The sequence below is a fragment of the Chrysochloris asiatica genome, unplaced genomic scaffold (genome assembly GCF_000296735.1).
Source record: "Chrysochloris asiatica unplaced genomic scaffold, ChrAsi1.0 scaffold00109, whole genome shotgun sequence".
NCBI lineage: Eukaryota > Metazoa > Chordata > Mammalia > Afrosoricida > Chrysochloridae > Chrysochloris > Chrysochloris asiatica.
In genome coordinates this window covers 8,633,678-8,641,083 of record NW_006408627.1, presented here as the reverse complement: position 1 = coordinate 8,641,083, position 7,406 = coordinate 8,633,678, and the positions used below count along the sequence as shown (strand labels likewise).

The window sequence follows — 7,406 nt, the reverse complement described above, 5'->3', positions numbered from 1 at the left end:
TTAAGTTAATTTTAGGTGCTGTCAAGTCAGTTCCAACTCACAGTGACATTACACACAACAGAATGAAGCACTGCCCATTTCTACACCATCTTCACAAATGTTGTTACAGTGCTGCTGCCACTGTGTCAATCCATCTCACAGGGGAGCGGGGGAGGGCTCTTCCACTTTTTTGCTGACCTCCATGGTGTCAAGCATGATGTCCTTCTCCAGGGACTGGCCCCCCTAATGATATGTCAAAAGTATGAAAGACGCGGAAAGTCTCATCCTCCTGGCTTCTAAGGAGCTTTCTGGCTACATTTCTTCCAAGAGATTTGTTTGTTTTTCTAGGAACTCATCGTCTTTTCATTTTTCTTCTCCACCATCATAATTCAAATGCATCAATTCTTCTACAGTCTTCCTTATTCCATTGTCCAAATTTCACATGCATTAGAAACAATTGAAAATACCACGATTTGGATAAGGCACAACTTAGTACACTAACTAATTAATATTTTACTCTTGAACACTTTAAAGAGGTGTTTTGTAGCAGATTTGCCACATGGAATAAGTATTGATGGTTGAACCAAGCAAATTGAAGTCTTTGATAACTTCAGTCCTTTCTCCATTTATTATTATGTGGTTTATTAATCCAGTTGTGAGTATCTTTGTTTTCTTTGTATTGAGATGCAATCCATACTCAAGGCTGTAGTCTTTGTTTTTCACCAGTATTTCAAGTCCTCCTTGCTTCCAGAAACCAATGTTATATCATCTGCATATCACAGGTTGTTAATGAGTCTTCCTCCAATTATCACATTCTTCTTCAAATAATCCAGCTCCTCAAATTATTTTCTCAGCATACAGATTGAGTAAATATGGTGAAAGTATACAACCTTGGTGCTCACCTTTCCTGATTTTAAACTATTCAGCATTCGATTATTCTGTTCTAATAACTGCTTCTTAAATTATACTCATGAAGAATTTGTACAGGTTCCTCATGAACACAATTAAATTTTCTGGAATACCCATTCTTCACAATATTACCCATAATTTATCATGAACCACACAGACAAACACCTTTGCATAATCAATAAAGCACAAGGAAACATCTTTGTATTATTCTCTACTTTAAACCAACATCCATCTGATGTCAGCACTGATATACCTAGTTACACATCCTTTTCTGAATCCAGCCTAAATTTCTGGCAGTTCCCTATGGATGTATAGTTGCTATGGTTTTTAAAATTATCTTCAGCAAAACTTTACTCACATGTGATTTTAATGTATTGTTGGATAATTTGTGCATTTCTGGATCAATTCACTTTGGGATGGGCACAAATATGGATCTCTTCCAATTGGTTGGCCAAGTAGCTGTCTCCCAAATTTCTAGTCATAGATAAGTGAATGCCTCCAGTGCTGCATCAATTTGTTGAAAGATTTCAATTTGTATTCTGTCAATTCCTGGATTCTTGTTTTTTGACAATGTCTTCAGTGCAGCTTGGACAACCTTCAGCACCATTGTTTCTTTATCATATGGTCTCACTGAACTGACTGAACATCAACCATTTCTTTTTGGTATACTAACTCTGTTGTGTTCTTCCATCTTCTTTTGATACTTTCTGCATCATTCAATATTTTACCTGTGGAGTCCTTCAATATTGTAAGTCAAAGCCTGAATGGTTTCTTCTGTTCTTTCAGCTTGAGAAATACTGAATGTGCTCTTCTCTTTTGGTTTTCTAACTCCAGATCTTTGCACATTTCTTTGCAACACTTGACTTTGTCTATTTGAGCTGCCCTTTGAATTTTTCTGTTCGGCTCTTCTACTTTTTCATTTCTTCCTTTTGCTTTAGTTTCTCTGCACTAAATAGCAAGTTTCAGAGTGTCTTATGGCATCCATTTTTGTCTTTTCTTTCTTTGCTGTCTCTTAATGACTTTTCCTTTCTTCCTGTATGAGGTTCTTTTGTCATCCCACTGTTCTTCTGGTCTTCAACCATTAGTAGCCGATGCATCAAATCTGTTCTGGAGGTGATCTCTAAATTCAGGGGGGATATGTTCATGATCATATTTTGGCTCTGTGAACTCATTTTCGTTTTCTTTGGAGTCATCCTGAATTTATTGATGAGTTCCACAATCTGCCCCTGCAATTATTTTGATTGATGATATTGCGCTTTTCTGCCATTTCTTCCCACAGATGTACTGTGTATTCCATCTGGTGAAGTCCATGTATGTAGTGGCTGTTTATGTTGTTTTAAAAAGGTATTTGCAATGAAGAAGTCACTGGTCTTGCAAAATTCTATCTATGCGTTATTACTATCACCAAGGCCATATTTTCCAACTTGGCACTGTAGGATAAGCACTGGACTACAAGGTCAGTGGTTCAAACTCATCAGTCACTCCTTGGAAACCCTATATAGTGGCAACCAACTCAATGAGACTTAGCAATAACAACTATACTTCTTCTTTGTTTCCAAGTTTTGCATTTGAATCACCAGTAATTATCAACGCATCTTGATTGCACATCTAATCAATTTCAGACAGAAGTTGGTAGAATTCTTCAATTTCATCATCACTGACTTTTTGGTTGTATGTAAATTTGAATTAATAGTCGTATTAACTAGTCTTCCTAGTAGGCATATGGATATTAGCCTATCACAGATAGCATTGTACTTCAAGATAGATCTTGGAAAAAAGATAGATCTTGAAATGTTCTTTTTGATGATGAATGGAACACCATTCCTTTTCAATTTGTATTGCTGGCATACTAAACCAATGATTGTCCATTTCCGCTCACTAATACCTTGGAGATCAATCTTTATGTGTTCCATTTCATTTTTCACAACTTACTATTTTCCTAGATCCATACTTCAAACATTCCACATTCCAATTATTAATGGATGTTTGCAGCTATTTCCCCTCATTTTGAGTTATGCCCCATCAGCAAATGAATGTCCCAAAAGCTTTGTTCCATTCATGTCATTATGGTCAAGTTTTCTTTGAGGAGGCTACTCTTCCCCAGTCATATTTTGAGTGCCTTCCAACCTGAGGTGCTCATCTTCCAGCACTTTACCTGACTATGTTCCATTGCCATTTGTAATGTTTTCATCTTCTGGCATGATATCTGACAATGTTCCACTGCTATTCATCAAGGTTTCAGTGGCTAACCACTCAAAATTCATCTTCTTTTCCTTCTTCCTAGTCTGAAATCTCCTCTTGAAACAATTTATCCACTACTGGTGACCCTGTTGGTATTTCAAGTACCAGCAGCATTCCTTCCAGCATCATAGCCACATGCAAGTCTCCACAGTAGGACAATATTCCATCTGAATTTGGAGATCATCTCAAGAACACATTTGACACACTGAACACAAATGTCTGAAGACCAAAGGAGTTGTGGGATGACATTGAGAACAGATACATAGACTTCCAGTGCAAGATGGCAGAGTAGGAGACACACTGAACATGTCTGCAAGAAAGGCATGACAGACGGAATGAAACAGATACAGATGGCGATCCTGGAACCCTGAGCATCAGGTAGGTTAATTGAGTGCTAACTGGAAAAGGAAGCTGAACAGGAGTAGTGAGAATGAGGCAAAATGGGCAGACTGCACCTGTCATGGCCATCTGGGGCTTTTGAGAGCAGCTGTTGATGAAGTGGTCTGTGGACACAGATGTGGCTGGAGGATGGTGACAAGGGAGTGCAGTTCTCTCTTGCCCTTGTGCCCTCTTGGTAGCCAGGGATGTGACCAGACCCCACCCTCACCTACCCATCACTATCTGGCACCCCCTTTTGCACAGCCTCTATCTGTCTGAGGATGGGCACCAGGCATAGAGCACTGCTTCTGGAGACCTGTTAACCACCCTGAATTGCTATACAAACAGTGCACCGACAACTGGATTCACACTCCCCGTCTCTACCATGACCACCAGGAAGCAGGTAGTGAGTGTCTTCTTGTTGTTATTGTGAAGGGCTGTCAAGCTGGTTCCAACTCATAGTGACCCTGTATAAGGTTTCCAAGGAGTGCCTGGTGAGTTTGGACCAAAGACCTTGCAGTTCAAATGGGCCTTTCTGTCCAGTGCATTATCCCTCAGCGCCACAACAGTACTCCAATATACAGTCATCAGTTAAATATAAATACAAGATCACAATGTTTCAGAAATAAAAAGACAATTTTAGCTTATACACACACACACAAAAAGTAAGACAGAATGACTCAAGCAAGTGACCAAACTACAGTGTCAGAAAATATAAAACCAGAATGGTATTGGAACTACCTGATACAGAATGAGACAGAATGCTAATAAGCAACTTCAGTGGATTAGAAGAATGACAAGAAAACTGCAGATGAAATCAAGGAAAACAGAAAGAAAAAAAAAAAAACTATAGAAAATTTCAAAAAACGAATTGATAAATGAAAAAAAAAACACACAATGAGAATGCCAGAAGATTAACACTAACACTTCAGAAATAGATAATACACTTAAAGGGAAAAGAAGTTGGCCTGAATTTGGGTGGTGGGGCGGAGTGAAAAGCGGACAGCAGGAGGCGCCTGCGCCAGGCGCTGAGGGAAGGAGCCTGGACCTTGCTGCTAAGAGGCCACGCTGCCGCCGCCGCCTCCGCAGCAACACCCCTTGGCGGTTGCCAAGAATTCTCATGAGTATCCGGGCACCACTAAAAACTGTAGATGAGTCCAACAACTACCCCCAGTTTGAGGCGATAGTGCCCCTTCCTGAACAAGAAATTAAAACGCTGGAGGAAAAAGTGGAACTTTTTAAAAAGAGGGCAAAGTTAAACCGTTTTGCCTGGGAAAACAATCTCCCCCAGTGAAAAGAGCGAAGCACCGTCTCCAGAGGCATAAGAAGGGGCACATCCTCCTTCTAGAGTTCAGGGAACAGAACTTGAAGATTTGCGCCATCCACAGCACTGACAGAGCTAAAGCCAGGGCAGCGACTGAGCCTGGGTTCGGAACCCCTACGCAGACTTTGCCAAGAGCCCTTAGCCACAGCTGCTTGCCATCCGCTTCCTAAACGCTGAAAGTACACAGAAATTCAAAGCAAAGTTTGAAGAGTGCAGGAAACAGATTGAAGAGAAAAAAAAAAAAGGGGGGGGGGAGCATCCAAGAACAAGAAAAGACTCAGGTAAAAATTACAATGCTGGAAAGGTGGTTACGAGTTGGACTAACCTCAAGGTCAGCAGTTCCCAACTACAAGCTGTTCCGAGGGAGAAAGATGAGGCTATCTGCTCTGGTAAAGATTTTGTTGTTGTTGTTGTTGTTGTTAACTGCCGTGGAGTCAGTTCCGACCCATAGCGACCCTGTATAGCGTTTCCAAGGAGCAGCTGGTGAGTTTGAACTACTGATCTTGCAGTTCAAATGACTTAGCAGTCTGATGCATTAGCCCACAGCGCCACACCAAGAGCCTGGGAAACCCTACGCAGGGTTGCTATACCTCGGAACCAACTCCATGGGCACATCACCACCGTGGTACCACCCCTTCTTTGGATTTATTTTATTCCCTCCTTTTTTCTTTCTTTCTTTCTTTCTTTCTTTTTTTTTTTTTTAATGTACACTGAAGCACTCAGGAATATATAACCACTCAAACAACCAAAGAGTACACCCCGGCAAGCCTGCCCTGGGGCAGTCAGCACACAACCGCTCTCCCTCCCTGAGTCCAGAGTCCATCTCTCCACCTCCACGTCATAGTCTCTGCCTCCATCTCTCATGTCACTGCTTCTCTGGTTAGGGTCCTGCACTCCGCTCTTCTCACTTGATGGTCCCAGGGTCCCTCTGCTTCTGGACTGTAAGATCAACCACTCCCCTCCTTTTGTTACAAAACATCTATCTTTACATTTGCAACACTCACAATCAGTCCTGAGAGCAGTCACTATTGACCCACAAGAGTCCTATTCCCATCTCCCCTCACCAGCCCCATACAGACAGGTTGGGAACCATTCAGTGGAGATTCTACCTTCCCCCACACCCTCTGGAACTAGGTTTCCTCTTGAAAGCTTGTAAGCCAGTCACTTTGTGACTTTGTAGTCCCCCCATTTTGGGTAGTCAATGTCTAAGTTGCCCATCCCTGTCAACCCTGTGTACGGAAGGGGTGGGAATGATCCTCGCTGTAAATATCTGTTCCCTTTTTTGAGCTACATTTTGGATTTATTTATTATTTTTTATTTTTTATAGGGGACTTTATATGAAGTTGTTGGAACCTCCCACCAACCAGATTAGGGTTTTTTTCTCTAAGTTTTGGTCTTGTTGAAGAATGATTTCAGAAAATTCATCCCCCAATCATGAAAATGTGCTCTGCTAACTTTATTTTCCATATTGTGAACATTTATAGTCTTAATATCCATCTTCTAGATGAACAATTAGCATCATGGTGTAGTGCTGGACAGCAAAGCCAGTTTAAACCATACGATCGGTTGTTCAAGCTCACCAGCCACTCCTTGGAAGCCCGATTTAGAGTCGCTATGGGTTGGAACCAACTCAACAGCACTTAAAAACAACAAGAAGACAAATCAGAAAAAAGAATGTAAAAATCTTCTGAAAGCCCAAGATTTATATGGGACACTATTAAGAAAAATAAATGGTTAGCTGAGTTCCAGAACAGGAAGAAAAAGATGCCTCAGAGAGAACAGTTTCCAAGAATTATTGGAAGGAAACTTCCCTAACATCATAAAAAATAAGAAGAGCCATGAAGAAAGTTGAACAAACTCCAAAGAGGATACAAAAGAAAAACACTAAGATATAATCAAAGTTTTCAAAACCAAAGACAAAGAAAGAATCCTAAGAGCAGCTCAGGAAAAACGAAAGGTATTTACAAAGGAGAACTAATAAAACTAAACTGTGATTTCTCAGCAGAAACCATGCAGGCAAGAAGATAATGTTGTTAAGTGCCTTCAAGTCAGCTCTTACTCATAGTGACCCTATATTGGGTTTCTGAGGAATGGCTGGTGAGCTTGAAAACTCTGAAAGAAATAATTGCCAACCAAGAAATCATATATTCAACAAAACTGTCCATTGAATATGATGTCAGGATAAGGTCATTTTCAGATAAACAGAAATTAAAAGAAATTGTAAAAAACCAGACCAAATTACAAAAAAACACTAAAAAGAACTCTTTGGACAGAGAACCATCAACAGCGAACATACATGACAATATTATCTAGACTTAATCCAGATATGTTTTTGTTGTTAAGTGCAGTTTTGAGTTGTTTCCAACTCATAACAACCCTATATAGGGTTCCCAAGGAGCAGCTGGTGGGTTTGAACTGCCAATCTTTAGGTTAGCAGTCCAGTCCTTACTCTACAGCACCACATCAGGACTTTGTTATTGTTGTTGTTAGGCGTCATCAAGTCAGTACCCACTCATAGCTACCTTATGCACAGCAGAACGAAATACTGCCCAATCCTGGGCAAACCTCACTATTG

General features: G+C 40.6%; 1 pseudogene; it reads left to right on the top strand.

Annotated features, from left to right (window-relative positions):
• Positions 1-7,406, top strand: part of LOC102816372 — a 60,989-nt pseudogene that overhangs the window by 606 nt on the left and 52,977 nt on the right.